Below are 25,750 nucleotides of genomic sequence, written 5' to 3'. Positions count from 1 at the left end.
AATTATTCCTTCCTTTCCCGTTTTAAAAATGGAATTTCCGATTTTGAAATGTGGGGAAATGCTGGAAAAGGCCTTTCCCTCTCGTAGATCACAAGGACACAAATGTTAAGTGCTCTGAGACAAGCGATTGGCATTAACGACACTGGGGATCTTGCTGACTTCTTCACAACTATTTTGGATTCCCGAAATCAGGCTGGAGGAGAAAAGTGGTAAACATGGGAAGCTCAGCTCTCAGAGCCCAGCCTGCAAAGAGCTCTCGTTCCTTCTCTTCTCAGAGAAGACTCCAGCTATGGCGGACTGAATAACCTCCAGTAATACAGGGGCTACTGGGAATGATGGCACCCGAAGCAAGCGTGGTTTGTGCCTTTTTTAAGCTGGTTAAATGACACTTCTGACTGAAAATAGTGAGTCTGTCTTTGCACACTTGGCAGCCACAGGTGCTGAGTGAATGATTGGCATAGTGCACACACACTTAGGGCACTGGAATCTCCTGGAACATGATCCGAGTTGAATTTTGAATCTCTATCACTGAAAGGTATTAGTTTCAACACATGGTTCTTTGGAACAGCAGTATTATTAATGATAACTGCACTTTCCATTCATTTTTATGTGTAACAAATACTCGTCTGACAGTTTTTTTTTTTTTACATCATATATGAGCGTTCAGATTCTGCATAAGTCAAAGTGATCGTTTGGCAGTTGTAACCCCTGAAGCCTAGGTTGTGGCAAGTTTCAACTAGAACTCTGATCAACCTTTTACCCTCTCACTGCCATGATTGAGCCAGTGGGCACTGTGCTCAGTGTCACCGATCTGCTTACGATCCACAAAATAGAAAAGCTCTGACTTCCAAAGTGACTATAAAATGGGAACTTTATTTTTTTTCTACCGCCTAGGAATCAGGCTTATGTCTACATAGACCACACAGTTCATCTCTCACAACTAGATTTTTTTCCTAACACATATACCTCATTTTATTTTTTCCTATTATTTTCACTTCATATCTCAAACGAACTTAATATTGTCATCCATTTCCTTCAACAAGCATGGAGTATTTAGCACCTTCTATAAGCCCCTAATGAACACCATGCATCAGGGGATGGGTTCTCTGTAGTGGAAGATGTGAGTATCCACTCTTGACTTAGGTCCTGGGGGAGCAAACAGTACAGTGGGGATGGCATGCTTGAAATCATTACCTAGATTAAATTTTCATATTTCTAAAATAATTTGATTCCATTGGTTTGAGTCAAAGCTGACTTCATGAATTGTGTGGAATATTTAATTTTTGCTTTTCCCCCAAGACCCAGGACCATGAGTATCAGTTTTTGGAGATATAAATTTTAGTGAACACAGGAATTTCAAGATGAGCTTGGAATACAAACAGCAGTGGTGTACCCTGGAAGTCTCTTTGTAGCATTCTATAAAGTACAGCATGGTTAGTGTGTGTGTGTGTGTGTGTGTCTGTGTCTGTGTGTCTGTGTGTGTGTATGTGTGCAAGTGAACACTGTGGAGGCCAGAGGTCAGCCTTGCCTCCTTGTTGTCGAGAGAATCTTTCATTGGTTGTTGCAGGACTTGCTAATCCAGCTAGACCAACTAGCCAGAGATTCCCAGGGATCGTCCTGTCTCTGCCTCTCCAGCACTACGATATCAAATGATATCCGCTGTGCTTTGCTTTTCACATGTGGAGTAGGGTGAAAACTCACATCCTCATACTTACATGGCCACCACTTTATCTCCTGAACCACCTGTTTCCTCGATGGCCAGGAGTCCCCAGACTGTTGTGTCCCATGTTAGCAATATAGCTACAAGCCATGCCAAGGAACAATCCCCACTTCCTTGAGTGAAAGTTGTCAAAAGAAGTGCCTGAGATCTGTCATTGTTTTTAAATATAATAATTTAATTAGCATTTTGAGAATTTTATACAATACATTTGGATGATATTCAACACCCCCCATTCATGTCCCTTACTCCCTACCCCTCCATCTCCCAATGTCAGGCCTTTTTTCTTTTTTAAATAACTCGCTGAGTCTAATGTGTGCTGCTCATAAAATCCTGGGTATGAGGTCATTCCTTGGAGTGTTGTGAACCTACTGTGGCAGCACTCCTTTTTTTAATTGAAAATAGATTTTTTCATACAATATATTTTGATTATGACTTCTCCCCCTTCAGCTCTTCCCAGATCCTCCCCAATTTCCTACTTGCCCAAATCCACATCCTTTCTTGCTCTCAAAAACTGATACACAATTTCTCAGAAGCCATCACCTGTCAATAGCTCCTCGGTTGAAGGTGTGGATTATGAACCTACCTTTCTTTTTATGGTATAATGCTGGTTGTCTTGACCGTGTGCAGGCAGACACAGCTACTGTGAGTTCATAACTAGTGTTTGGATTACATCCAGCAGAAGACAGTGTTTTTCTCAGGTCCTCTGGACCTCTGGCTTTTACAATCTTTCTGCTCACTCTCCCGTGATGGCCCCTGAGCCTTGTGTGTGTGGCGGGGTACAGATGTTTCATATGTGGCCAATTACTCCACTGACGCACATCCTCTTCACTATGATCAGTTGTGAGTTTCTTAATTAACCACCGCCTACTGCACAGAGACACTGACAAAGTCTGAAAGCTACATCGTTCTAGGAATAGAGATAAGCAAATTAGAAAATTATTTGATATGCCTTCATTTAGTAGAATCATAGTAGTAAGTTTACCACTAAGATCTGTGAACTCCTTGGACATTAATTTTTGGTCAGGTTTATAGGGCTAGGCAAGCCTCTCTCTTCCCGTGTTACAGACCTTAAATCTAATCAGAAAGCAGTTAGCTAACCCCATACTATCTGCACCATATTGTATCCACAAGCTATCTTGGCACACGGGTTCTTATCGTAGCTCCCAGAGCTCCCTGCAGGGTTAGACAGCTGATGGTACTTTGTGACTGCAGCATCTTCTGGAGCTGCGAAAGCCAGTCAGCAACGGGAAGTCTCGCAAGTTGTCACCAACGTGAATGTCCATGCCCTTTTGGCAAAATATGGGATGTCTTCAACAATAGGGTCTTATCAGCAAGCTCTGGGGACAACCAAGAATGATGGAAACTTCCTGAATTGTTTTAGGATTCCCTGGGACTCAAGTGACAAAATGAGGGAATGTATCCCACACCTAGAATTTAAGGTTTTGGTAATCTGTGATTTCTGGGAGGAATATTGTTCCCTGTACAAGGTAACTCCTATTAAAATCTTTTATATGAATACACACACACACACACACATATGTACACACATACACACACACACACACACACATATATATATATGTACGTTCCCTTATGGTATTTTTAAACATCCTTGGTGTTAGTTCTCCTCCATCCCTTCCTCTGCCCCACCCTTCCATTTTGCTCTCTAAAAGAAGTACACAAAAATCTTTGTTCTTAATATATTTCTAATATAAAATTGACAATTTACTGAACTAAAGCATCCTACATGAAAATCTCCAAACTCCAAGCAGACAAAACTTGTCTCATGAAATTCTAACTCCTCAGTGAGAAGAGTGAACAGAAATTAGAACATTTTCTGAGTACATTAATGAGTAAAAAGGTAGATCTGAAGAAAATTGCTGTAAAGTCAAAGGCAATTATCATTATAAAATGCAAAAGCTTTACTAGGAAAGACAATTCTATAGGGTGACCAAAACTAGAGTTCAGCTAGGAACAAAGAAATCTCCCCAAATTGAGTCCAACAAAGTTGCCAACATCCATAAAAGCTTTGCAGGACTAAGCATATATAAAGACCACTCTGCTTGACCAAGCAGAATCTCACACAAGCTCTTTGATTTGCTCAGACATATTGTTCACATCTGCAAAAATCATAAAAAATCAAGATGCCCCTCACATTTGATGCATATCACTTCTGTCCTGGATTGAACTCTTATTTCTCCTTCTTCCAAGCCATGTTCCTGTTTGCTCCTGTTGGTAACTTATCAGTAGTATCAGGGTGATGCTGTTCAATTTAAATTCTCTACCAAGAACTTTGGACCATGCTGGCAATGCGAATTCAAGCTTTTTTTCTGCCCAGTGGTAGAGTGCTTCAGTATTTCAAGGGAGTCTCACCTCTCTCTTCTCTACACTTTCAGTGCCAGGGTTGACTTGAACCACGACCCTTTATTATAAGACTAAACATTGTGTTTGATTATGTTCTTCTCTAGAGTTGGGGGTTGAGGATGGATTATGAAGGAATAAGATACTGGAATATCATTCTCTGTTTCTTTGGTGGAAAGATAAACAGCATTGTATCCTTCAATTGAGGGTATTTTATGTGATGAAGTATATAGTTCCCTTTCACTGGACACGGCAACTCTTGTCTATATTACCAGTAGTCTGGAAACAAAGAGAGGAAGCACCATAAGCTCTAGCTTTCTATGTTTTGCTTTTGCTTTTCTTACAGAATGCATTTGAAAATCCACATCCTTGGTCTCACTACTTTAAAATATAAAATAAACTGATAATCCATTGTTCTTTGTCAAGTTCTTCTACTAACCTGAAACTTTGAATCTCCCTTTCTGTCTTCTCTCCTTTTCTCTCTTTGTTTCTTTTTTTTTTAAAATTAAATTTAGTTTTTCCTTGTCCAGAATCTCTGACTTGAACTAGTTGAGCATCATTTCTTGGTAATACTGATCATAAATCACCAAGTATCACCCTTAACTAACATCACACTTTCTGTAAAAGTTGGGGGCATCCCAGAAGTCCAAGCACATTTTCTCATGCTCTTCACGTCCCGAGCCCACACTCACCAAGGTTTTGAATGAAATCAAACAAGAAACATGTGTTTACATGTTGCATTTGGTATTTCTAGTCACATGCCTTTGATGATAAGAATCTTGATGAATTGTACAACCGTAGCCTGAGGTCTTACTGAGTTCCTACCTAGGTTCAGACATATATAAAACACTGTTTGTGAATTTTTCTTGTCTAATCTTCTGCAGTGAATACTGTATTTCCATATTTCATAGATCAAAACAATAAATCCAGAAGAAGAAAGGCATTTCCAAAATCACACACTAACGAAATTTTCATTAGAATCCTGATTTAAGTCTTGGCCTGGGGAAGTTTTTAACAAAATAAATTGATAATTTTATATAGTACATATAAAGAAAACTCTCTGGAAAAAAAGAGATTGATCAGGAGGAAAAATAGGTTGCTGATAAATGTATGTAACAAGCTCCTTAGAAACGAAAGCCGTCGCCGCCTCCTTCCAACACCAGAATCAGGAAAAGCCTCATGGTTTATGTAAGCTGCACATCACTCCATGACGGAATTTGCCTGAATAAGGCTAGTAACTTCTGTAGAAAAACAAGGGTTTGATTATCCAGTCTACTTGTTAATATTTCCCTCCTGGTGGGGTGTTCTGTAACTGTTGGTCTTACACTTCTCTCAGCCTTTCTGAAGTTATCCAAATACTTGGTCTACCACACAGCTTCGCTTTGATTTCTGAGCAGTTTTTGAAATCTTTTTCTTTTACAAGCTGTTCCTGATACATGGTCTTTTCCTACTATACCTTGGTTTGCTAACAGTATTGCTGTTAGTGCTGATATCTGACCTTTATGCACTTCAGGCTCAGCAAGAAAGTATGATTCTCTTGAAGTTTCCTCCTGCCCACCCCCCAGTATCTTTTCAACTCATTTTTTCTATACCCACCATTAAATCCTTCAAATCTATCCTCTTTATTTTTGGTACTTACTTAATCATGAATGACTAGGAAAAATGTATTTATCTATTTATTTCCATGCCTTTCTTTGGCCAGTTCAGAAGCTTCACTCACAATAGTCAAACCAGCAACTAGACGGCTACTGTCTTTGCTTAGAGAGAACCTTTGTGATGTCCAGTGCTACCCACAGACTGATAACTTAAACAGTGAATTATTGTCAACATGATATAGCCCTCTCCCTACTGTGAAATCATGTGTGTATTTTGCTGTCAAATAAACCTTTGGTTACTGCTGTTCTGCAGAGTCAAGAAGGTGACATATCAGGGTCACTATATATGTGTCTCCTTATTCAGAAGATCTAAGACATTCCAAAGTGATGGGGATGACTCACTTCCTAAATCATTTTTTAAAATTTACCAGTAATAAACATGCAACATATCTCTGCTTTTGAGTTGTTATCAATAATATATTAGATCTGTTTTATATGGATGAATAAAAATTTCCAATTGAATTGCATAGAAAGAGAACTAAACAAATGTTAAATATAGGAAATAATATTTTCTATTTCTAGATGTTGTAAAAATCCTCTATAACAAAATTGTGAATACAATGAGCAAGAAAAATGGCATGGAATCAATCATGTGTAATTTGATTCTAACAGCAACAAGATTGAAAGTAAAGAAAAAGAGCCTCAAATAAAACAAAAATATTTTGATACATAAAACTTCCTTTATACCACCGTTATATAAATCCCATGGGAAAAAACAATGTGTCAGAATGAAGCAGGAAAATAAGCAATCAATATCTGCTCCATGTCATCACCCAAAGTCTTAAAGCACGACTCTCAGCAAAATAAGAAATACTTAAATCCACACATGAATGGCTGCCTCCGTTAGTGACTGTCATGATAACTATCTGTAGACACACGGGAATGTTGCTTGGAACAGTACTGTCTGTGGCTGTTAGAATGATCACTGGTGACCTCCCTGGGGTGATGAATGTACAGGTGACGATGCAGTGACAAAGGGAATATAGTGGGAATTTTAGGAAGTTCTCCCTCTCCCATGGAAAGAGCTATATGCATACATTTTATGTGTTTTTTATTTACTAACTTTCAAGAAAAACCCACAATAAAGCTCAAGAGCTCAGCCATGATGTCAGAAGTCGTCCTCTGTGAGTTTAAAGACACAGCTGTGAGTGGTTCAATGCCCTTCGGTTTTATACGGGGCCCTGAAAGCGCCATCCTCCAACCCTGATGCATCTCACCAGTCCGTTCTCAGAAGGTTGTGAACTAGGAATGTGACAACAGGTTTCAGAAATGCATCCCATTACTTAGCCTCACCCTGATCACAAGGCTTCCTCTTCAGTAGGACCCGGCCTGAAGAACTGATGGCCAGAAGAGAATGAACCATGGAAAGACAGAGTGCATGGATTAAATCACCCCAAACTTTTATTAAATGTAAATACAGTAGATCAAAGATGGGCGCCTATGATGAAATGGTTCCTTATGTGGGCAGAATAGAAGACATCTGGGTCAGAAGGTTCTGGAAAATACTATGGACTGGACCAGATAATAATGAGAAAACTAGACTTGCTAGATAGGCTACAGAGAGGGTCAGGACAGGGCATTCATGGAAGAATAATGGTTAGTCTCTTGGTTGCTCTCAATTAAAATCAAGTAAGTTTTTATCATCATGATCATCAAATTGTCAGGAATCAGGCAGTTTGATCCTTGTTGGTGCAATTGCAATGTAGAGGAAGCTGTTATCTCTGCCTGTATAGACACTTCCCAAAATACCATTAAGAAAGGGTTCGGTAAGAGAAGTTTAGACTGTTTGTGATTCCCACTTAGATATTTTTTGACTTTTAAATAAAGAAAATTTTGAAAATATTCTTAATAGATAAATATAATTAGAACTTGCTAACAGAACTGGATTTTTTTAAAGCTACAACTGCCCTTTTTTTTTTCTTCTTTGGCTGTCTTCCAAGAACCTTTGTTCCATCAACATTTATATAATGCTGGATTCCATATGCGTATGTAATTTTATTATATACAAAACAAAACGTCTTCAGCATGGATCAAAAAGAAGTAAATACTATATCACATGTCAGAAACCCAAGAAAAATGGCACTGAGTTCTTAATGCTTAGACTAGATTTTGAGGCTGGAAGAGGTAAGTCTTCTTGTCACATAAGGGGAACTGAGTTGAGGCTGATTTGGTAGCAACTAGATTTTTCTTTGTAGGACCAGAGCATCTTGGAGCACACGGACCAATCAGTCTTGTATTTTAAAGACATTGCTGAGCTTGGGAGCCCCCAGATTGAGGCCAATCACAAACATTGAGGGTAAAAAATTGAATATTTGATTTAGCAGAATATATTGTTGTGCTAAATAAACGTCATGAAGGTTCTACTACGGATATTGTAAGGTAGCAGTTTGGAAATGCTATATAAATGATGCACTTGCTTTTACATTAATTTACGTAAGACTGTAAAGTCCCAGATGACCCACAAGAATAATATTACTTCGTTAAATTGCTGTGTGATTGATTTTCAGAGAGTTTTAGGACAGTAAGTAAGTAAACACTGAAATATGACATGGATACTGACTCAACACCATTAGCTTAATTTTACTGCATGTATATGCAATAAAATATATATAAATCTATCTACATATTTGTAAATAAACATATCTTCACTACACACACACACACACACACACACACACACACACAGACACATGAACGGATGCACGCACTCATGCGCACACATCCCTGATGGAGAATCTAATAGCTTTAAATGCTCTCTAGGTCTCCCTGCGCTGACCGCTGGCCAGATCTAGGCACTCTGATGTTTGTTTAGCAGCACTGGGTCTCTTCAACAGTGTCCCCAGTTGCATTCCTTTCCTCAGTGCCTAAGAATGCTGAGGGACTCTAAGAGTATCTTTATGACAGCATAAGATTCTTTGTCACAAGTATAAAATTCAGGAGGCTTTTACAGCAGCAGCTGCTATGCTGGAATTGGGAGAAATAATTCTCCAGGTAATCACAAATGATAAAAGGGAAAAGGATAAAAAGGAGAAATAGAAACAAATATATATTATTCCCAGGCAAAACAGCAACAGTGCAGGGAGGGCTAAGAACTAGCGTTTACTGTGTTGTGACTATGGTTTCAAAGTTCCTGTTAAGCCCAGGAAAAGGAGAATTGTAGGAGTCGGATGTGAATGTCACAGCCAAGAAATGCTGTCATCTGTAATCCTGCCAGCTCACTGGTCTCCAGAGCCGGAACTGGAGAAGTGGTTTTCTAGTTTGAAAAATCTAAAGATGTAAGGAGAGGGGGTGGGGGGAATAGGATAGGAATATTGAGTTTTGCAAATTGTTTGATAGCTGCTGAGCCAATTGTGTAATGGAAATAGAAGAACACTGTTTGGGGTAGCATGCTTCCCCCTAGACTGTGCACATCTATTAGGTAGAGGAAAAGTTTTTACAAGAAAGGCAAAAAGAACGTGAGATTGAAGATTGTGTACATGCTCTGTGGAGCCAGAACCACAAAACAAAAGAAAGTATGTAATGAGGTTGCCTCATTATTTCATAAATGTTGGTTGTGTGATGAATTCTTATTGGAAAAGCCATGAGGGAAGGCCAATTCCTCACATCCCTTGTGAAGGAATGGTGAAAACCCTCTGACAAGCAATCCCTTGAAAACAAGTGAGATCATTCACTTCAGGGGTCTCTGATTCTGACATCTGAGATGATTTGAACAGCTTGGAATAAATTCAGGCAGATAATCCACTCAAAGCCAATATGTATACAGGACTCTCTAGCACACATTCCCACATAGCTTGTAGTTTTTGCTTGCTTTACAGAAATTCTTTTCCATGAGAAGTGTGTCTGCTGAAGCATGGTGTGCCGGTCATTATGGTGTCTTTGAGGCTCACACTGTGCAAGCTGCCTGCTCCCAGCTGGAGCCAATGTAGTTTGGTCTCTAAAGATTTCTCAATCTACAGATCTAGGGTATCAAAAAAAAATCATGGTTGATGTTTCTTTTTGAAGCATTAAACCTTCTCAATTTATGGACAATCATTTTTAGCACTTCCTTTGAATACCTGGTAAAAGCAACTCTTAAGTTTGTTTTTAAAGTTCTCTTCAAGGCATCTGAGTATTTCAGGTCCCCCTGTAGGACTTTGGTTGAATAGAATACACAATAGAGAGGCGTTTGTTTTATATGCAACTCAGCTAATTAGGAAGCTGGCTCACTGCCTGCCTGTTGAGTACCCCATATTTCTGGGCTTCCAAACCAGTGCTTGAATTTTCAACATTTGATGTGTTGATGGACATCACACATCTTGCTCAGCGCCACCTCATTTCTGTTAGCTTCTCAGGCCCACTGGACCGTCCAGCTTCAACACATTTTATTTCTACTTTATTAGTAGATGGCTTGCACTTTGCTGATTTCTAGGAAAGAAAACTTGACATTGAAAAGAATTAATAATTTCTCAAGTTTTGATCCTTTTGACCCACTTTCATGAGTCAAAATGATCAAATTCAACTATAACAATTCTTCAGATTATATTCAGACTTGTCAGTTGTAACACAGATTATTTTCATTTATTTTGCTTTGACTACAGAATGTCTCTTTCATTGAAAGACTATTATGTCCTAAACCCTTAGAAAAAATGATTTGTTTCTATTGTTTTACACAAAGTATCTTCTCAGACTTTCCTGAATATTTACTAGGATGCATCCTCAGAAAACCACAGAGATAGATAGATCTCTCTGTCTCTCTGTTTCTGTTTCTCTCTCTCTCTCTCTCTCTCTCTCTCTCTCTCTCTCTCTCTCTCTCTCTCTCTCTCACACACACACACACACACACACACACAGACACTAAACAATATGAGGAAAAAGCCTGCTAATGAAGCTACTGACTGACTACTGGGCTGAGTTTTTGTTGGCCTCTGCAGAGAAGCCTTGTTCTTCCATCTTCAATAAACCAAGCTCAGTGGTAGTAATTTGAACAAAAGGCAAACAGCTGAGAGTTATCCAGCCTTACCAACTAGGTGAATCTGGGACCAGTCTTTGAGAAAATAAGTACAAGGCATGAAGCAGGCATGCTTCAAGGATAGCATGAAAACCTCAAGTTTGCATAGAAGTGTTTAGCATGTCTCTATAAAATAATGCAATTTGGAAATTATACAAATGATTCTGAGGGAGCACAGCTATCTAGAAATATAATTTTTGAAGTCATCAGGATATATATGTAATTAAAGACCTGAAAATGGACAATTTAACCCTCAATGCCTTGGTAAGAGAAGAGAGTGTCTGACAGGAGACAGGCAAGATGAAGGCACACTCAATGATGGAATGACAATCTTGAATGGACTCTGGTCCCAGACTCAAGAGATGCAAAAGAAAACTTGTAGAGGAAAGAACTTGTTTATCTGTTGAATATGGGGTAACATCAGAATCCAAAACAATCTTAACGGTTTACTGGCATCCCTTGATGAACTGTAATGTTTCTAAGTCATTTTTCACAATTAAATTCCATGTTAACAGGAGCTAATATGAAAAAATATTCTAACAATAGAATTCTAACCAAGCCCAGGCCAATGGTGTTGAGCATTAGTGCCTTGTTTCATACAACAAAATTCTCTCATATGAATTATTTAGTATAATGCCTTTTTCAAGTCCTCATCTATACAGCAGTCCTTCACATAATGAAAAAATTATAAGAATACAAGCTGTTCCACGAAGGTTGATTTAAGTTTAAAAAAAAACTTATTCTCTAGGGTCATAGTGGTTTATCCAATGTGAAATGTGTTGTGTTTTGCAGAAGGTAGGCTCTGGGGTATGCACTGACATGGACCTAATGGATTTCTTCTGTGTAGTCCAGCCCGGGGAGAAATGGATAAGTCAGTGTAATAAAGCATGCAGCTGAATTGCACACTCAGGTTCTCTGGAACGGAATAAAGGAAGTGGCATTTTTCCTATTTTCTCTAACGTACGCTCTCTCTTTTTGTTGTCATGATTCTTCTTGCAGTGTGGCTTGTCCTCTGCCCTGTGTCTGCTCCCTCAGGCCTATCCCCACCTCTCCTCTACCTGCCTGCCTCCCTCCCGTTTTTCACATTTTCTTTTAATGAATGATGCAAAGAGGTGTTTGTGGCATTGCTCACAGACCTGTCTCTCGCAAGCTGCTTTCAGAAGATCTCAAAGTACATATGAAGAGCTGCAAAATGGGTCTTCAGTTGACCAGGAAAAGAACATGACTTTATAGAAAGAATTGATATGCTTTGCATCCCTACTCTATATGTTTATTTATTTAGTGCTCTTTATCAGCTTAGCTGCTAGCTCTTCTCCTTTTGATAATTTTTATTTCAGTCTGGCGATGTGGGAGGCACGCTGCTCACTCAGGCTTTCGGTTCAAGCTGGCATTATGTATAGAACTCAGTTCTTTCCATATGATCCTAAGTAAGCAATCTGCATAGCTCTCAACTGGGGTATTAGAAATTTAAGGACTCATAGAAAGCTATTTTTTTTTCAAAATAATATTTTATACTCTCTATGCACACTAAATCCTGAAACCTATGCTATGTTATATATGATCTTCAAATTGGGAATGTATTGAGTAGAAGAGAATCAACTGTAGACCATATTTTTCTTCCTTCTCAGCCCTGTATGACTAAATAAGACTGCATATTTTGTAAGTTCAGGAATCTTGTCTCCTTTTTTGTTGTTGTTTTATAAACAAGTAGTGATGCTGGCATGAATGTAGTCTTAGAACTGAGAAACATATGAGTTCCAACTTCAATAGCTCACCATGGATAGATTGCAGGACCTCCAAGAAGTTCATTCCTTTCATCTAATAGAAATCTAATATTCACAAGAAAGTCTCGAGTGTTGATTATTTGGTATCAAGGGTGAGCAAGACCTAGTGTAGAATGCCAGCTCTCAAGGGCATTGCTGTTTCTTTCTAGGTGAATACTTCCTTCCTATTTATAATATGTAAATTGTCTTGTGTTACATGTTGAAGAAAAAAATAGGAAGGCATGTTAAACCATGTGAAGCTTCACTTGCCACATGGAGTTATTATGATCTTGTAGGTTACACTTCACTAAGCCTGTGTATCTACCATATGCTTAAACCTCTGCAATGTGAACGTGCATACTCAGGATTAAAGGCACAAGGCCTTGAAATCCAGGAGCTCATATTTCAGTGAATAGCATGAATAATTATATATATGAGGTTTTTCTTGGTTGTTTTTTTGTTTTTGTTTTTTTTTTTCAAGAGCCTGTCTTGGAACTTGCTTTGTAGACCAGGCTGGCCTCAGAGAGCTGCCTGCCTCTGCCTCCCTTGTTCTGGGATTAAAGGCAGTGCTACAACCTGAAGGAGACCTTCTTAAAGGTAATTTGCACACTATGCTATCTATTCCCTAGTTTCAAACTGAAACCTATACAAATTATTCTGAAGAAAGAAGAGGAAATTTTGACTAGAAGATTGTAATATCTCTTTGTTCAATATTTGTTGAATTTAAGAGGGAAAATAAAATCAAGGAAAACTGCCTGTGTATTTAATCTGCTTGGAAGGACTTTAATTACTCAGAAGAAAGAACCACAGAACATAGAACTTTGATTAATGGGGATATGGGAACAGGAATAATGGGGATTTTCTTGCTAATTTTCTTTAAAAAGAAAGTCTGTGTTTTGTCAATTCTGTTCCTACCCTCAATAACATTGGCTCAAGCAGCCCACGCTGAGTTGGTGTGGATTTGACAATGTTGGGTATTGTGGTGGACCTGAATGACTCCTAATATCAAATATTTAACTCCAATGGGTTGATTATCTTATATATTCAAGGAGAGACTGACTTATGAAAACAAAACAGTATTATAAGTAAATGTGCCACCAGGTAGAAACAAATGAATGATTTAAAGATAAGGAGTCAGGGGAGTGTTGGCTGCCACTGAAGTGTGGCCTGTGGAAATTAAATTCACTGTCCAGTCAAAGCAGGGTAGAATATCAACAAGTTTAAATCACATTACAGGGAAAAATTATTTAAAAGATAAAGCTAGGGCAGAAAAGAAATAAGACAAGAGGAGTCAAGTGAGGTATGTCATGGGAGATTAACTTGAGGACTTTTAAATCTTAAGTGTAGTTGGTTCTTTATGACATCCTCAGATACATATGGGAAGACCCAAGTCAGCTATATATTTGATAGCGTTTGGAAACTGCTCCCCATAAATTCCAACTATGAGTAAGCTTGCCATGTGGATATTATCCTCAGCAATGTGATAAGTGTCCTAAGAAGAAGGAAGAAGTCTATGTAGTTCTGTATTGTATGATTGCAAAATTGAAGAATTATTTTTAAACCCCTGGTTCTAACAGATCTTGACCCTGGACTTTTGTGGGAGCCCACAGAAGTGGATCTGCTTGACCCTGACTGCAGTGACTTTAAGACTTCTTGCTCCTTTAAGGTTATTGACTGGAGATTTAACTTAGGGTGTGGCTATTAACAGGACATCTTGACCTAGGGTGTGGTGACTTGGTGTTCTGGGTTTGAAGATGGTAATTACGTTGTTTGTTCCTTGTATCATGATTAAAAAAAAAATCTTTCACTTTCTTCCCCTCTTGTGGATTGGGGTATTTAAAGATCATGAGAAATAGACACAGGCACATTCAGTCTTCACTGGATTGCCCTCCTAGTACTATCCTATGTCTCTGTCTTTTCTGTATCTCTGTTTATTCTGCCTAACATTTCTAATCCACATGCCCCTACCCTAGAATGTATGAACCCATTGAGGCTGGACCCCCACAGATGTCACCCCAAAGTGTGACTACAACAGACTTTCTACCCTCCAGAACAATGAGAAAACTTGATGGTTCATGTAGTCAACCAGTCTATAGTATTTTTGTTCAGGCAACATAAACTGACTAAGACACTCCTATTCCCATAGCGATGAGAGGGAGGAACATCTATGCCTTTGCTTGGAGAATATTCATAGACTCTCCTGGAAGATCAAACCCAGTTGGAAAATATTTGTATCCTTTAAACAGTGATCTTGCCTCTTCGGAAAATTTTAGATTCATAAGGAAGATTAAGTAGTTTCCTAGTTTAACTGGAAGGATTCTATACCTAGTATGGCTTGTTCACCAAAAAGTATTTTATTTGTGTAGAAAAAAAAGGATTTTTATGAAGTTATCCTAGTACTTGGAAGATGACTCAGTGGGCTTAGTGTTTCCTACACCATTACAAAGACCTATGTTGGATCTCCAGTAACCATGTAAAAATCGTTTGTAAGCCCAGTACTTTGAGCAATGGAGACAGGATCCCAGGAGCTGGATAGCTAGCCAGCCTAGTTAATCACTGAGTCACTAGTTCATTGAGAGACCCTGTCTAAGAGAATAAGACAGAGCATAGTAGATGCCTGACTTCAAACTCTGACTTCTGCAGGTACACACAGAGGTATTCACTCACAGATATGCATCTCTCTCTCTCTCTCTCTCTCTCTCTCTCTCTCTCTCTCTCTCTCTCTCTCTCTCTCACACACACACACACACACACACACACACACACACACACACACACACACACACACACACACACACACTGTGCACGTGCAATGAGAGTCTCCTATGGGTTAGGATTCAGTATCTTCTTGAAGATTTGGTCCTGAGTGACTGTTCTGTTCACAGTTTAGAGGTAAAGACAGCCTAGTTTAGCTCCTTTAGCTACAATCATACCAGAATTACTGCGAGTTTTTAAGGTAGGGGACAGAAGACTGAGAGATGTGTGATTATAGCAATGGACATTATGTATGCGCATCCTTAAGTCTTACATCAGTGGACACTAGAAAGTACCCACTACACAGCAGATGCCAGCCAGCATATTAGACAGAATGTTTTAATCAGTAGATGTCAAGCAGCTTCTGTCCTTAGCCATGGTATTGGTTGCATAATGGACCGTAAATGAAGACCATAAAAGCAAGAAGATTATGCATGAATTAACTCATCTGCCTGCATTCCCTCTCTCTAAGCTCAGTGAACATCAGAGATCAGTCTAGAGTCGTGAATGGAATCCCTGGAACCTCTGTGGAGGAAGCTGAGCCTCCACTTGTTGGCAAGTGCATTAGCCAAAATCCACAAATAATGAAACCCAGGCCAGGACAAGTGTAGTGTAGACTGAAATATACATCCTGAGTACTCAGGTGAGGAAGGGAAAACGGACACCTGTTGTTGCCACAGAAACAGGCCCTGTGCTGAAGCTTCTGACCAGCATGCTTACAGTGAAAAATGAGGATAGAAGAGAGAATGTTTGCAGTTACAATAAATAAAGTGACAGTTTATGTCTGGAGGAGTAAAGAACCCTATCAGATATAAAAGTAATTAAAAAATGTATGATTCTATGAATGTTGGTTTTCACTGGAGGAGGTTGGTGAAGTCATTAGTAGAAATTGGCAGCCACACACATACACACAACAATAAAGTAAAAAATTGAAGAATAAAGTTTGTCGAACAAGCTTTGCTTCTCTCAATGATCATGGAAATCAAACAGTGTATCCACGGCCAATCTCTCACAGTGCAGTAAAATCACAAAATGTAGGTCACTTTGGCAAGAGTAGAGCTCTTCACATTAGGTTCACATTCTTAAACAGCCTACTTTGCTTCAGGCTCAATGCAAACACACAAAATAATATTTTCTTTTGGAGTCTAGAAACATTCCAGATTCATAATATCATTGACTCGATTTTAGAGAAAAGGAAGCCATGGCTCGGAAAGGTTACTGTGTAAGTCACCAAGTTAGAAATTCAAACTCGTTCTTTTTGATGAAGATCCACACTTCCAACTAACTTTCCATAATAGCCATCAAAATTTATTCTAAATGAGGAAATTAAATAACAAGCGATACTTAAGTAATTCTTTTCTAATTATCTGTGTTGTGTTCTCATATGGGGAGCTTCAGGGTAGGGACATTCAATGATTTCTCTTTAATTTTAAAAGTGTGACAAAGGAGATCCTTCTTTTTCGTTAGCCCTCTCTACAGTGTCTCAGGTGATTGTTAATAGTCTAAATTGAGGTGTTTGGTTCCTGCAGCTGATATCAATGATTACATGCAGTGTTAGTAAATACAAATTTAACTGTCTATCATGTTAGAAGAGTAACGGAAGATACTATATTCCTTCTAAAGTAAAGGATCAAAAATATTGTAATCCAAATTGGTAATTTACTTTTGAGGAGGGATTTATGCTGAGAATGTTTGTGACTGTCTCAATTAACATTTTCATGGTTGCATTATATCTGTAATGAGGGAAATGGCATCTTTGTAGTTACATTGGATATATAATATAAACCAGGAGCTAAGAAATACTTTATTTTAAATTGCTTTTTAGGACTGTGGAACTCCTCTTGATTTCGATACAAGATTGATGTCAATATGTTCTTTCTGCCTCCATTTTCTGTGAAGGTATTATTAATCTTTGATTACCTCCATAATCATGGCAATAGGAGTTTCTGGGGTGTACAGTTCATTCTTGATTATTTTTTTCTGACAATAAGTTTTGACTTTTAAAATTCTGTCATTTTCTCTGTGTAGAAATGTGAAGAGGAAGTATGGACACTGTAAGATATGAGTGGTCAATTATATTCAAACAATCTTATCTTATTAAAGGTTATCCATAACTGAATATATTAGAATCTTCTTATGGTCTTCAGGTTGATCTGATGTTCTAAGATCTGATGTATTTCCTTCTAATCACCCATTAGGTAAAAGCCATTCCTTGCCTGGATCTTTTTGTATGTGTTTACCTAGTGCTGTTTTAGTAAAAAAAAAAATAGAAATCTGCTGTTACATTGATGTGGAAGTCCCTTCTGTATGCTGTGAACACCACTGGTTAACAAAGAAACTACTTTGGCCTGTGATATGGTGAAAGAATAGAGCTAGGCAGGGAAACTAAACTGAATGCTGGGGGAAGGAAGGCAGAATTTACAGAAGCCATGTAGCCCTACCGAAGACAGGTACCAGAACTTTACCTGGTAAGCCTCATGGTGATACACAGATTAATGAAGATGGGTTAAATTAGTAAGAGCTAGCAAAAAAAGAAACTAGAACTAATAGATCAAGCAGTGATTTAATTTATACAGTTTTTATGTGGTTATTTCTGGTCTGAGCTGCTGGGCAGCCAGAAAACAAACAAGCAACCTCTTACAACATTACATCTTTGACTTTGATTCCAGTCTTTTTCCTCCAAAACTGTTTTTTGGCTTTTGGGTGAAAATGACAGTTCGTGGACTCTTAGCCATATAAAATTTACCTTTTAAAGATGGTTGGTTTTCATGATTAATCATGTAAATTTCAACTTGAGAAGTGGTAGTTTCCTGAGCTTCAGGGTCTAACCACTAAATTGAGGATCAGACAAATTAGATCAAATCTTCAAATGACAGTTTTAATGAAGCAATGTTATATAGAGTTATCTTAAGTATGACATATGTAAGCCTGAAACATTACTCAAGGAAACTATTGGTATAATATAAGAGGGAAATCTTTCATTACTGATAGAGAAGAGTTTGAAGATGACACTCTCACATCCAGAATAACAAAAAAGAGTGACATATTGAAAATCACATATTTTTCTTAGGCTCATCAGAAAATAGATTTTGAAAAAAAAAAATTACTACCTCCAGGTCTGGAGAGATGAATGCAGACAACAACAGTAGAGATTTGTCAACAGTGTGAGTGGGCACCACTAGAGACACCTATCTATGTCAATGGTTTTTTTTTGTTTGTTTTTGTTTTTCGAGACAGGGTTTCCCTGTAGTTTCTAGAGCCTGTCCTGGAGCTAGCTCTTGTAGACCAGGCTGGCCTCGAACTCAGAGATCCGCCTGCCTCTGCCTCCCAAGTGCTGGGATTAAAGGCGTGCGCCACCACCGCCCGGCCCTATGTCAATGTTTCCTAGTAATTTTGAACACTTGGTAGATTCAGAGTAGAGACTAGCCTAAGAAAGAGAATGCCTGGGAACCACCACTTGGGAGCCAGCAGAAAAATATATTAACCACCCAGAGACGTGAGGGAGAAGAATTGGTGTGTTGTATATTATATATTATTCTTCTCTTTATCTCTGAATTTCATCCATAAAAAATTATATTATTATTTTTTAAATGCTTACCAATTTATCCTTAGGAATACTCTTGACTCCATCCTTATTAGTATCATGGTAAGTTACACTGATGTCTTTTGCCAATAAAATGTTAGACACTGGGAAGTAATAACAATGAATGCCTGATTAATTAGAATGTCTTTTCCTTCTCCTACTTTGCTATCAAGCAATATTAGCCAGAACCAAGGAGTGTAAGCACAAGTGGATTGCAGCCACATCTTCCCAACTGACTGAATGAAAGTAAGAAATCATTCAAGCTTGGTTGTAAGTCAACAGAATTTTAGAGTTGTTTGTACCACAGACTAATTTGATCTAAACATACTCATAGATATTCTACAGGGTTAGAAGTGCCAGACTAATATTAACAACAATAGTTTGCTGCTTTGTATAATGACAGTTATTAGATGACACAGTGCTCGCAATACTGTAGAAAGGTTTTCTAAAGGGTGTACTTGACAATAGTTAATAACAACCCCACAGATGCCACCAACTAGGTCATTCAGTAAGGACTTCAGCTTAAGGCATATTTTATCCATTTAACAATCTGTTTACTTCGCTAAGATGATTATGGCAAAGAATAAAGAATACACTTCATATGAGGGTCTGTAAAGTGGATGTAGTTATAGTGATGTGGTTAAAAAGTATCTCCTTGACTGTGAAAACTGGAATGTGTAATAAATATCTGTGATTAAAGTTTATTTCTCTCCACTAAATACTCAGTTGTTGCTTGTCTTTGGTAGTATAACCCAGATTTCTTTCTGCCTTCACTATAGAAATCCTTAACCATGTTGTTGGTTTTTAAATGTATTTTATGTTAGCATGCTGTCTTGTGTGGTGGTGGTGTATGAGCATGTGTATGTGTGGGTGTTCATACATGTGCAGGAAGGCCGGATGAGACGATTAGGTGTCCTGCTGCATCACAGTCTACCTTGCGATTTTAAAACAATGTATCTCACTGTACCTGGCATTAGGAGGAAAACCAGCAACTCCCAGAGGAAATCCTCTCCCCACCTCTCACAGTGCTGGAATGGCAGTCTTTTACAGCCATACCCAGCTTTCGTGTTTGTTGGGTGTTTTAATTCAGAATACCATGCTTGCACATGAAATGCTCTTACTCACTGGGCCGTGTCACCAGACCCTATGGTACTTTCTTCTTTTCTTTCTACTCTTTGCAAAAATTCCATAGTACCTTCATTTGGAATTGCTCAAAGTGAATCATTTAAATTTAATGATTATCATCTATATTGAAGGTTGCTTCCTTTGGAAATGAGCTCATATTTGCGAGATGGCAGTTCTTATCACTGAGACATAGCTTCTCCTTTTATGAAGTGAAGCTTTGTTTAATAATAAAAGTATTGAGATGATGCTGTTGGTGACCATGATGTTATAATGGCTGCTGTTTGATATTCAGATTACACAAAGTTGTAGGAGTCATAGTTTATATTTCTTAGGAATTGTTTCATTCAAGTCTCACAAAAGCAATATAAAATGATTATTGTTATAAAACTGGCTTTCATAGGGTCTTCAAACAAGTTGCAGTGTTTCTGACTCTTTGCTAAGTTATGCCATCTTTCACGTTCTTTGGAGCTGTCAGTCCTTGGTCTTTACCCTCTGTTACAACGCAGGAGTTCTAATGGGGATGATTGCTAGAGAGAAAAATTTAAATGCTCTTTGATATATAAACTGAAAACTGGTATCTGTACTAGGGAGAAACTTACCCATTTTTGCTTCTGAATGAGACCATTATACATATTCCTGACCATTGACCTTAAATTTATTATGATTCTTGGATAGTTAATCTTGACTTTCAGCTTGATGAGATGTAAAATCAACTGAGACACATCTCTGGGTAGGGTGTATCCATAAGGGAATTTTCATGAAGGATTAACTTAGACGAGAACTTGCCCACCATCCTCATGGGTAGCCCTGACAATAGGCATCCCAGATGTAAGGTAGCCTGCCTGCTGCTGCTTGCCTGCCTGGTGAGAGTGTGTATCCTGTTGTTGTTGGTGGTGGTCATAATGTTGTGGTCCTGCTGCTGCTATCACACATTATTTTCTTCCATCAAAGCCCAGCCTTCAGTGTGGCCTGAAGACCCGTGGGTCTCCTGGAATCCCCCAGATCAGTAGTGCCAGACTTCTTCTGTTGAAGAAGTCATACACTGGCGCGCAGTGCAAGCAACCCCTAACCTAGAACCCCAAATAAAACCAATTTCCTCTTAAATATTAATTCCATTGTTTCTCCTCCTCTGGAGAACTCCAGCTAATACACATGTGTATTGTAGCATGTGATAAACTCTAATCTACCACAGTCTCAGAGAAATAATGAGTGAGTAGTGAAAAAGTCAGCCATGTTTGAGGCCTGACCTCCAGAGAGAAGGGCCAATTCTGTTCTTGTTATCTGTCTGTATTTTGGAATTATTTGTAGTTTATTGGGGGCAATTTTTGTATTAGAACTGTTTCTAATATCATTAAAACAGATGAAAGGAAATTCTAAGTTAGTGGTAAAATGTGTGTAGATCAGTGTCCAATCTGTTGTGAAAGCAACCGGAATATGTGTAGAATAGGAAAATCCCAACCAAAGAGTAGGAATGGGGTCCCAAAGTCAGCAATGTCAGAGGAACCTTTCGTCACTCCACACTCCATGTACCCAGGGACCAGTTTAGAGTTGGGACACACCTTTCCTTTCATAAATGACACATAGCAACATTTGGTGTAGTAGACTCAGAGAGTAGAGTAGGTTGTAACTCTAGAGTAAAGACATTAAGGAACTAAAATCGGAATTAGGTTACACTGGTGTTTGATCAGGGGCGACTCATATAATCACTTTGCCATTCAGTTTTCTAAATTGCAAAATAGTGATCATATCACACACAGCTAGTAAGGATCTTCTTATGATGATCTACAGAGATACATAGGCATGAGAAGAAAAGCACTGCACTACAGTATGCACTAATCCCTCTCTGCTCCAAATAACGTTCACCCATACTTGGAACACGAAAATGATCTATAGAAGTTTAATTCATGAAGATGCTACCGGGAATTATCGTTAACAAAGAGTAGTTAACAATTCCTTTCCTAACCCTCTGTCCTCGCCATCACCATCTCCGCTGTTCATGTCTGCCAGCTAGACTTATTTGTGGGAGTCGAGAGCCCTGAACGGCTTTCCTCTCATTGCCATCGTTGTCAGATACAGAGGAACATCTCCAGACCTGTGTCCAAATTCAGAAGCTCTCACTGCATCCCTTCATGTCTGAGCCCCTTCCAAATGGTGCCCATTTCACATTGGTAATATTTCTTGCCTCTCTCTACTTTATCTATTTAATAGTTGGTGCCCTAACTGTCACTCCAATTGTCTGTTACAGCTTCGTATATATTTGTCTCCAAATTCATTTCCTGCAGTGCGTCCTTTCAATCACCTCAGTGTTACAAAAACACATGGAACCACACCCGTCCCTTTCTGAGCACCCTCCGCTGCTGATCATTTCTTGTTGAATAAAGCATGCTAATATGATAGTGTGGCATTTGTGGTCAGTACTAAACTGGCATCAATTTTTTTATATTATATTTTTTCTTATCATTATTTCTCAGTTTTACATGCAGGAAAACCATTCTGTTTAATTCTGAGACTAGATCCTCATGTTTTCCTACCCTGGGGCTTAACCCATGCTGAGCCTTCTGTCTGTCACTGTGAAATGTCCATCAAGTTTTGTGTTTAAAAGAAATCTACCTGAAATAATTTTATTTTCCCAAGTTTGAATGGCCTTTACTGCTTTCACACTGAATTATATTCAAAAATGTTGTTATGTACTAAATCATGGCTTGAAAACCTTACATTCGAGCTCTGGCTCCATTGTGACTATTACTGGAGAAAGGGCTCTTAGGAAGTAATCATGGATAAATGAGATTACAAGGAAGGCTCTACACTGATAAAATGGAGACATTACAATAAAGGAAGATTCCACTAATTATATATTTTATATCTCATATTAGGCTATATCAACAAGTTGACCCCTTTAAATCAAACCCTGTAGCTATGCTGTAGATGTTCAGACCTCTAGAACTTGGAGAGAATTTCTCCTGTTTAGGCAGGTTGTTTTGTTTTGGCAGTTCTAGCTAGCCAACTTGTCTACACACACTGCTTTGATCTTAAAAGCTATGAATCTTTTCTTTTCCTAGCATCCACATACTATGGATGAAAATTCTGAGGGACTTAATACATAACACTTAAAACAAAAGCTTAAAACACATAAAATCTAACACACAAAACATAAACTCCTCAAGGAAAATTGCTCAGTGTGATAACCTTTCCATTTTTCAACATGCCATGATGCAGTACACAAAACCAGTGCTTGATAAATATTCAATTAATGAATAAATGAATGAACAAAGAAGAATCTAAGACAGAGAAAGGGAAACAATACAAATGTCTTCTGGGGAAAACCAAGTAATTATAAGGATGACTGTTTCAAGATGGTGTTCAGGCCTTGGCCCCATATTGTTTTATTTACTCACTTGGGCATATCCTTTATCAAACCATTCTGTATATTTAGGAATCATTTTAAATAAGTATGTAAAAATACACTGTTTTTTTTTATCAGATATTAATCTTTTCCTTTCCTAACATCCACACTCTGGATGAAAATTCTGATAGAAAAGAAGATGAAACTTCAACAGTTTCAAAGGAAATTTAAAAGTTTTCAGAGGGGCAAAAAAAATGTACTTTCCCTGCAGCTAAGTTTTTGCCAACTGCATATCAGTATTTGTAATCTGGATAGCTGGAGTGCTTTTGTTTAGAAAACACTGAAGATGTTATGAATTTAGGAATGAGTAGGAAGGAAGTGTCTTGAATTAGCATATGCATGCTCACATCTGCAGGAGAGAGCCTGAGAATGCTTGGAATATTATATCCTTGCAAGGATGTGTGGGAAGGAAAGGAAATGAACTGAGAATGGAGATCAGGGAGGGGGTAGGCGACGTTTGAGTCTGAACTAGCTTTTTTATTCTACGAACTTCTGCTTTTATAAATTTTATCCTGGCGAGTCAATCTTACAATTTGAATTCAACAAACAACAAAAAATAATGATCATAATCCTGTCATGCTATCATTAGTTATTATGAGATTTGTTTTTAAGGTATAGTCTATTAGGAAACTATCACCATCATTTTCATGACACAGTTCCATGTTTAAACCATATAAACTATATGATTAAAGTAGTCATTCCATCACTCCTGACTGCTACAAATTACCATCTGTCCAGAGAGAAGAAAGCTGTCTTGTCTTAGTCCATTTCCATAGCTACATTAAAGACGTTTAATTAAGTTTCAAAGATCAGAAATACATTTTTTTCACTTTTTGCTCTTCATGCTGGGAATTCCAAATTCGAGGACCTGGCATTGTGTGTTGAAAGCTGTCTCTCTTGCACAAACCAGGCTGTGCTGCTATAGTTGTCAGAGAGATAAAGTTATGTCTTCATATCTAGAAGGCCAAGGGGTCAGGAAAAGCAATGGACTCTCTGAGGCTGCTTTTATAATCCATTCTTTAAGAGAAGTAACTACTCCCCCTGCCAAGAACCCACAAGTTACCATTACAGTATGCACAGAGGGGTGTACACTCAGGCTGTAGCGTGACCTGTGTGAGTTCATAGGATGCACACCTTTTAGACACGGTGCGTTAGAAGAAAGTTGTCAGTTCAGCTTCCTTTTGAGAGCTGAGATAAAGGATATAGTTTACTTGTTAAATCTAAATAAATTCTTACTTAAGTGCTCTTTCATAAATTGTTTATTCATAAGACAATCACATATCAAACATTTGCAACAGGCAGAGTGAAAGACAAGTTTCTTTCCTTGTGGAGCTACCATTTAAACAAAGCACAGGAGGAAAGGGAGAAGAGGAGGAAGGAAGAACTCGGGCAGGGCGGAGGGGAGAACCTAATACAAAATGAGGGTACACACTGTTCATAGGATTTGTTCCTTTGATCCATAAAAGGTGTTACATTCTGTGTTAGGCTCTTAAGGAAATTCTTTGTCCCCTTCTATTTTTTTTTTTAATTGTAGCCTAGATGCTGCAGTTACCGCCGCTGCCTTCAGAATAGTCTAATTTTGACTCATAGTATAAGCTGCAGACCACTAACATTATAGGTCCAAATTCCCATTCAATTTCCCTTTCAATAGCAACAATCACCACAGCCCCCTACTGTTTCCCAAGAGTGCGGCATGTCAGATATGTCTGTTTCTTCTACTCCTGATAAAGCCATGAAATCACAATCAGACTGGAACATGCTTAGGAAAACAGAATCATTAAATTAGGATCTAATGAAAGTCAGATCATGGCATCCCCTCAATATCTCCTTAGAAAAAGAGAAACAATCATCTGGGAAAAAGTAAAAGGCATATATATGTATATATATATATATATATATATATATATATATACACACACACATAGTGATTTGATCAAACATGCTATTCTAGTTTCTCTTTCAACAGTTTGCGTTTTTCAGCCATTTCTTTATAGAGATTAGAAAATTGCTCTAAAACCATTGCAGAATCACAGCGATAGAATCTACCACAGTGGCCTTGAGCCAAGCATCTCCTATTATGAGTTTTGGCACAAGGTGTTGCTTTGAGAGGGCAGCCCTGCTTCTATGCAAGTCAGGCAGACCCACAATACATTCTTTATAAGGCATGGTCTTTATTAGGCTTGGCCCTTTATATCATAAATAGTCTACATATTGGCATAGCTCTCCAAGGATTTGCTCAAAGCATGTTCTAAATACTGCTCTCAGTCAGTTATGTAATTATCCACCCAGACTCAAATTACTGACATAGGAAATATTAAAGTTTTGTGTTTTACACATTGCAAAAAGGGAAGGGGGAAAAAGTTGCTTTAGGCTACTTGCATGTAAAAATGCTCTGTACA

This window comes from Arvicola amphibius, chromosome 14 (assembly GCF_903992535.2).
Source record: "Arvicola amphibius chromosome 14, mArvAmp1.2, whole genome shotgun sequence".
NCBI lineage: Eukaryota > Metazoa > Chordata > Mammalia > Rodentia > Cricetidae > Arvicola > Arvicola amphibius.
This window is presented reverse-complemented; position numbering follows the sequence as displayed.